Below are 7,819 nucleotides of genomic sequence, written 5' to 3'. Positions count from 1 at the left end.
AAAAAAATCTTAAATCTGAATTAGAGTCTTTTAAATACCACTGGCCATCCTCTACCCACCCACAACACTGTTGCCCTCTGGGAAGCAAACATGAGTTGCTGACCTTTTACGCTGACTGTCCACATGTTTCTCTGAGTTTGGGTGATAGAAACAATGACCACCCTGAGTCTGGACACCCAGTGTTTGCTTCTCTCCATTCTTTCTCCTTTGTTTCTTCCATCAGAGTGTAGGAGGGAGAAGCTGAGCATCTTCACTTAGTATTGCGGCTTACCTAGAGTTCCCAGAGGAGTCTCTTATCACTCTGCTAAGCAACCATTAACCCAGGAGTTCCCAGCGCCCTCTTTTCTATCCCTCTATCCCTCTTATCTACCTATGGGTTCTTTGCCCGAAATTATCACTTCCTCTCTGCCTTTCTGAGCTTAACATGACACACAGATCTCGCTAAGGTCTCGTCACCATGTGAACTTTTTGATTCACAGCCACAGTCATGCCTTGCTCACCAACATTTCACACTGTCCCTGGGCTCACCATTCAGCCCCCAGAGCATTTCCGTGGGCTCTGTACTTTATCTGCCCCCAGCTCTGTATATTATTTTGCACATAATAGGTTGCTCTAACTTTTTGATGATCTCTTAAAGAGAGGGGGGGAACTGGCATTTCCCACCCCAGCAATGACCGCAGCCCTACCCTTACCTTGACCACCTGGAGTGGCGTCTAAATATATTCCACTCCATTTTATTGCTCCAAAGTTTATTTGGTTTTAAAATTTTCTCTAAAAATCTTAATTTTAAAAGGTCATCAGCAGGCCAACTGTTTAAATATCTTAACTATCTTCGCGTGGGCAGTACACACGGTGAGTCAAATTACCTATTCACTCGGGAGCCCTCCAATCCCTTCCCTACTCCTCCCTACTCCCTGCTCCGCCCCCTTTCATTGTTCCTACTCGTTTATCCCTTTGGCAAGAGAAGTTAAATGAGACTGGAAGAAAATGCAGCTGATTGAGGCAGATGAATGAGCATGGGAGACTATCTTCCTAAGCCCAATCAAATTCAGAAAACAGACCAAGCTCCTATTCCAGGGACAGACTGGCACCTGAAGTACGGGGGCACTAAATCCTCATTGGTCCCTGCTTTCTGGATGAGACTTAGGTTTCTAGTGAAAAAAAATATATATATATATATGTATATATATATATATATATATACACACACACACACACACATATATATATATATATATGACTGGGGAAGAAGAAGGAGTACATTTCTGAAAGCATTCATATTTTCCTGGTGTTTTTTTCTTCCCTTAAAAAATTTCTCAGTAAATCATTTGCATGGGGTGCTGGATGTGGTGAGGGAGGAGACAATTCATCACGTAATTGGTGAGAAGGGGATTGACGCTGGCAGGTGTAGTCCTTTGCTTTATCTGCAGCAGACACACTCAGAACAGTGGCATGATCACCCCCAAGGAGGTCAATCCTTGCTTTGATGGCCTCATTTGGGGTCCTTTTGGAGAGGGTAGGCACTTGGACCAAAACAAAACAAAACAAAATCTTAGGAATTTATATCCTTCTCCCTTTTATCTTAGTTTCTGTCTGCCAAGAGCCTGCATTACAGCCTGGCACCCTTTCAAAGGTGATGTGCCCAGGACTGTGAGCGATGCTCTTCTTGGGTGAGAGAAGGGCTAGAGAGAACAGGATAGGACCTGTGGTTGATAGAGCCTGCCGGTGGGAAGGAGACCCATGGGCAGAAGTAGCAGGGATGCTTCCAGCCCTGTAGACAGAGGACACGTGGATGGGAGGAAGGCAAGCAGCAACCCAAGCACTGCCTCGATGCTGGGCAGTGGACTGAAGTCCATGGAAACTCATTGACCAGAGGAGAGAAGATGTACAGATATAACCAGAGTAGCAGAGAGTTAACAATAAATGAAGCAGGTTCAGGATAGTGTGGAAAGTCACGTTGAATGGGGGGGAGGGCAAGAGCAGGAGTGGGAAACAAATAGAAAAAGCAGGCCTGAATATCAAAGTATGTCGCTCCTCTAACCAGAACATGTAATTGTCCTCCTTAATCAGTGGTTAGAGGCTTCTGATTTATCATCACTGGACGCCCCACAAAAGGAAGCTGTCATGATTAGGGGCTCTGCAGAGATGACAGAGAAAGCTGAGCTCCCCAGCCCCCAGCCCAGGTGACTAATTTCAGGCACATTGCAGAGAAGAACCAGATGAAGGCTCTTTCGCCATCAGCATTTCGCCCACCAGGGGAAACCTGAGCCTAGTAACTGAAGCAGGTCAGAGGCCAACAATCCCTCACGGGGCTGCGGATGACAGATCAGAAGGAAGGAAGAAACCAGAGCTCAGCAATTGGGAGGAAGAAAGTGTGGGCTTTGTCAAGCAGGTCAGGTCGCAGTCACACCCAGGTCTCCTGAGCATTAGCACCTGGGGTTACACTGTGTGCCAAGACCTTCTGGGATGCTACAAGGCTATTGCAGAGGCTCGATGCTCAGGTTAGGGGTTCCGGGTTGCAGAATTTCCATATCCATGGTTTGATATTATTTCTGTGACGTCTGTTCTCTATGCTTGCTTCATCATTTAATCATTAATTGCACAGTTACGATTTCTGGCCATTTTTAAAGTTCCCTCTTGTTCCATTTGCTTAGGGCTGTCATTACGAGGTGTGGTTCCCTGCAGAGCCATCTCCTGGGAGCATTTCAAAGCGCAAACTCTCTGGTCCCTCCGCAGACCTGCCAAACAAGGCACTCTAGGGACTAAAGCAATCTGTTTCCACGGTCCTCGAGTGATTCTGATACATGCTGAATTCTGAAAACCACAAATTAGGGTTCTCCTGGGCCGTGGAATCAGTGGCAGTTCTCAGGAAAGGAAATGGGCCTGAAGGAGCTTTACAGTATCTCGCTGATGCTCTTGTAGTAAAGGTTGGTGGTTGTCTTTGAAAATATCCAATCATAGAAGAGGGGGAACAGAAAGACTGGAATAGCCAGGTAAAAGGAAGGGGTGGGGATAAAAGTAATCAGAATGCTTTATATATTCCTATGAAATTGTCAAAGAATAAATTTATATATGTGTGTGTGTGTGTGTATTCATTATTTTAGTTTTCCCCTCTCTCAAAGGTAACTTGAAATTTAGCACATTATCCCCCAAATAAAACCTCGATTTCCTGCTTCTCTTGCCTCTGGGCGTGGCTGTGCATCCCTGTTTTGACGGATAGGGTACACGTGGGTTGATCATGTTCTCAGCTTTCTTTGTTTTACTGCCAGGGGATGGATGGGATAGCTGCAGTCATGGCAACTGCCTTGAGCCAAGAGAGCAAAGAAAGGTGGGAGAAGGGGCTTTGATTCCACGCTGACAACTCCAGAGCTCCCATGTAACCCCTGGATTTATCCCCTCTCACCTCTTCTTACGTAAGAGAACATTTTACCTCACTTGGAGGGCAATTACTGGCTTCTGGGTCCCTGTATATATAATTCTAATTCTAAATAACCTAATCTCAGTACGTTTGCAAAACAAACTGAGGACTCCCCTAGTCCTTAAAGATCTTTTGTGTCTCTATTCGTGTATATTTACATTCATCTATTTAAGTGTGTGTGTGTGTGTGTGTGTGTGTGTGCGCGGGCGCATGCGCTCACATGTACATGTGCATGCCACAGTGTGTGCTTGTGCAGAACAGAGAACTACTTGAGAGTCAGTTCTCCCCTACTATGTAGGTTCCAGGAACCAAACTCGGGTTGCCAGACTTGGTAGCAAGAGCCTTTACTCACCGAGCCATCTCACCAGCCCGAGATCTAGCCATTCTCTTAAGAAGGGGAGGGGATTTCATCAAATTATATGCTAGTGGTCTCTCAGGAATTTAGAGTGTTTGCTAGAAAATTGCCTAATGCATCCAAATAGTTTAGATCTAGCTTATTGACTGCTAAATGAAGCAGCGTAGAAAAGGTAAAGGCAATTTCCCCATGGGTTACTTTCCTACTGCAATGCAGCTCGGGCTGCAATGACACCGATTGGAACTGTTTTCCCTCTCAAAGGGACAGGGAGAGCTCTCTGATTGACAGATGAGCAAGTGGGTAGCTAAACCCAGGGGACAGGAAAGTCACTTTTCCTTGGACCATGCAATTGCTCTGTAAGCTCTTTGAGGGGAACATCTATGTCCTGTATGCCCGCTAAAAACACCAGGCACAGCAAGTCCTCAGTAAGTTCTGCTAAGCAGTTAATTAGAGAAGAGAGAGAATAGAGCGGCCTCCTTGGTGGATCCATCTCAGTGAAATCAATCAACTGGAGATGAGGGCTGGGTCTTCGGTGATTTTTTTTTCTGGCTTAATTTTAGCCTTATCTTTAATAGGGAACATGAGAGGATGGTCGTGAGGAAAGAAATATTAGGAAACAGAGGAAGTATATGTATATGTAAATCTTTTTACTCCCCCTTCCTAAATGTTCCTATGACAGCTGAAAACCTCTGTGGTACTAATCTGCTCATGACAAGCTCTGAGAATTGAGTTGATTCAAGAAACTCTAGATTTCACATTCCTCTGGGGGTATAGATGGCTCATATAGTAGTTCTTTTTTGTTTTGTTTTGTTTTGTTTTGGGGTTTCTTTGTTGTTGTTTTTTTCTGTTTGTTTTTTCTTTTTTTTAAATTTATTTATTTATTAAAGATCTCCGTCTCTTCCCCGCCACCGCCTCCCATTTCCCTCCCCCTCCCCCAATCAAGTCCCCCTCCCTCCTCAGCTCGAAGAGCAATCAGGGTTCCCTGCCCTGTGTGAAGTCCAAGGAACCCCCACCTCCATCCATTTCTAGTAAGGTGAGCATTCTGTTTGTTTTTTCAAGACAGGGTTTCTCTGTAGCTTTGGAGCCTGTCCTGGAACTAGCTCTGTAGACCAGGAAGGCCTCAAACTCACAGAGATCTGCCTGCCTGTGCCTCCAAGTGCTAAGATAAAAGGTGTGTGCCACCACCACCCTGTTCATGTGGTAGTTCTATTAATATTCCTATTATATTTGAGGGACCGCCACACTGATTTCCATCCAGTTTACAGTTCACCAACAGTGAAAAGGAGTTGCCCTCCTTTGCCCATAATCTCACCAGCATCTAGTCTCCTTTGTGTTATTTATGTATATCATTCTGGCAAGTATGAGATTGAATCTTGAGTAATTTCAATTTGCATTTCCTTGGTCAATAAGGATTTTGAACATTTTAAAGGTGTGTATTAACCATTAGCTAGTCCTTGTTTTGAATACTAATTAATTTTAGATACAAATATAAATAAATTCATATTAATAAAATAGACTCTTCACAGCCACACCAGGATTTAGCAACAAAGTAATGTAATATCAAATTATAACTTAAATTTTAAAGTAGACACCCATGATTCCAACTGATATAAATGAATGACTAAATTAATAAATTCTCAGGGGAGATGAGGCAAATCATCCTTTAAGGAGACAGTCCAGTCAGTATATGTAGATTATCCATTCAAAAAATAGAATTCAATCCTCCCCACACTAGAAAGGTAATGTATTTAATGACTTGCTTTCAAAGAATAGACTAGAAATGACCAAATATAATGTAATCCGACATTGGAGAAACGCCAAGGAATGGATGTTGGTACGCAGCGGTGCAGCATAGGTGATCTGTGCATGGTAGAGGCCCTTTTTTATCTGTATTGTTTTCAGTAAACACCAAGGCCATTCTAAGTACAAGAAAGACGTCCAGCAAATCCAAATGGGGATATTCTATGGGGTTCCTGCTCAATCTCTGCAAAACCAGGAAGAGGAGGAGTACAAGGAGGAGGAGGAGGTGGAGGACAAGGAAGACAAGGAGGAGGACAAGGAAGATGAGGAGGAGGACAAGAAGGAGGACAAGGAGGAGGAGGAAGAGGAGGAGGATGACAAGGACAAGGGGGAAGACAAGGAGGGAAAGGAGGAGGAGGAAGAGGATGAGGAGGAGGACAAGGAGAAGAAGGACAAGGAAGAGGAGGACGAGGAAAAACAAAAACTGAGAACAAACCAGAAAAGGCTAAATAGATGTGACAACCAAACATCAAACAGTTCCATGAACTGGATCTGGATTAGAAGGAGATCAAAATGGAGAAACTATTAAAATCCAAATAAGTCTGGACGTCAGTAACTAGGCGTTTACTGATATCACTTTATTAGGTACTTTTCTATGTTAGGATTGAGCCCAGGACTAAGCTATGTGCACACTCAAAAAAAGAAAAAGAAGGAGATTAACAAAGAGATGAGTTGACCATGAGAACGTAGAGGAAAACTCCATGCTGCCTCTGTAGCTGTTCTCTAAGTCTAGAATTATTCAAAAAATATTTAAAGGTGATTTTCAAAGAGCCATGAGATTGTGTCAAAGGCTTTTTCTCATGCAATGAGGTTTCTGTCTTTGAATCTGTTTATGTGTTAGATTACATTTCCTGATTTACATATGCTGAACCATTCTTCTACTTTTGTTATAAAGCCAACTCTATTACGGTGGATAAGCTTTCTGATATAGTCTTGAATTCAATTTGCAAGTATTTTGTTGAGAATTCTTTTATGTCTATGTTCATTAGCAATACTGGTTTATGATTTTCTTTTCTGTGCTTGGATTTCTGTCTGGCTTAGCTTTCAAGGTAATCCTGATTTCATGAAAATAATTTGGAAGTGTTCTCTTCTATCTCATGGACTAATTTGAGGACTATAGTTGTTATATAGTTGTTAGTTTTTCTTTAAAGATCTAACAACATTATGTGCTCAATCCATCTAACTCTGAGGTCTTTTTTAGTGAGGAGATTTTTAGTTACTACTTCTATGTCATTGGATGCTATGAGTTGTGGTGATTGACTTCTTGTCATTGAGAGATCTCAGTAGACATAGCTGTGGTGGAAAAAGTGTTTTACTAGAAGTGGGCCTTGAGTGTTTAAAGACTCTTGACATTTTGAGCCCACTCTCTCTGCTTCCCTTCTGTGGCTTGAGATGTGAGCCTTCATCTCTTGGCTTCCAGCATCAGTCACCAAGCCTTCCTCTGCTACCCTGCTTGCCATGTGATAAAAATAGATTCTTATTCATCTTGAACTAAAAGCCCCAAATGAACACTTCTTTCTATAAGTTGCCTTTGTGGTGAGTTTCACGGCACAAAGCTGGGTGGGTAAAGAAGAGGGGTGGCTATGGGAGGAGAAGGGAATGAATATGATCAAAATGCATTGTATGAAATTGTATGAAATTCTCAAAGAACTAAAAGATTTTTTTTTGTTTTTGAGGCAGGGTTTCTCTGTGTAGTCCTGGCTGTCATGGAACTCACTTTGTAGACCAGGCTGGCCTCAAACTCAAAGACCTGCCTACCTCTGCCTCCAAGTACCACCACCTGGCCCTGGCCAAAAAAAAATATTCATATAAAATCAAAAAAATAAAATTTTAAAAATATGGTAATGACCAAAGCTGATGAAGGACATGAAAACAGTGTTTTCTGCACAAAAATATCTAATGAATTTTTAAAAAATAAAAAAAATTTTAAAAAAATTAAAAGAATTTGCTAGTGAGTCTTAAAAGCCAATTGAAGATGACAGAGAGTGAAAAAAATTGAGTATAAAGCAACTATCCAATAGGATTTGAGAAAATAAACATAGAATAGAATTTGAATGACGTTTGAGCCAATATCAGAAGATCTTAACAAAATTAAGCAACCCGAAGATGAGAAAATGGAGAGAGAAAAATAAATCCATAATGAAAAAAAAGACAAAATATGTAAATTTAAATTAGGAAGCAGAGTGACCTATGCTTCCAACAGGATATATCAAAACGAAGCTAACGAAAATAACCGGAGCTGCCGG

The sequence above is a fragment of the Microtus ochrogaster genome, linkage group LG7_11 (assembly GCF_000317375.1).
Source record: "Microtus ochrogaster isolate Prairie Vole_2 linkage group LG7_11, MicOch1.0, whole genome shotgun sequence".
NCBI lineage: Eukaryota > Metazoa > Chordata > Mammalia > Rodentia > Cricetidae > Microtus > Microtus ochrogaster.
This window is presented reverse-complemented; position numbering follows the sequence as displayed.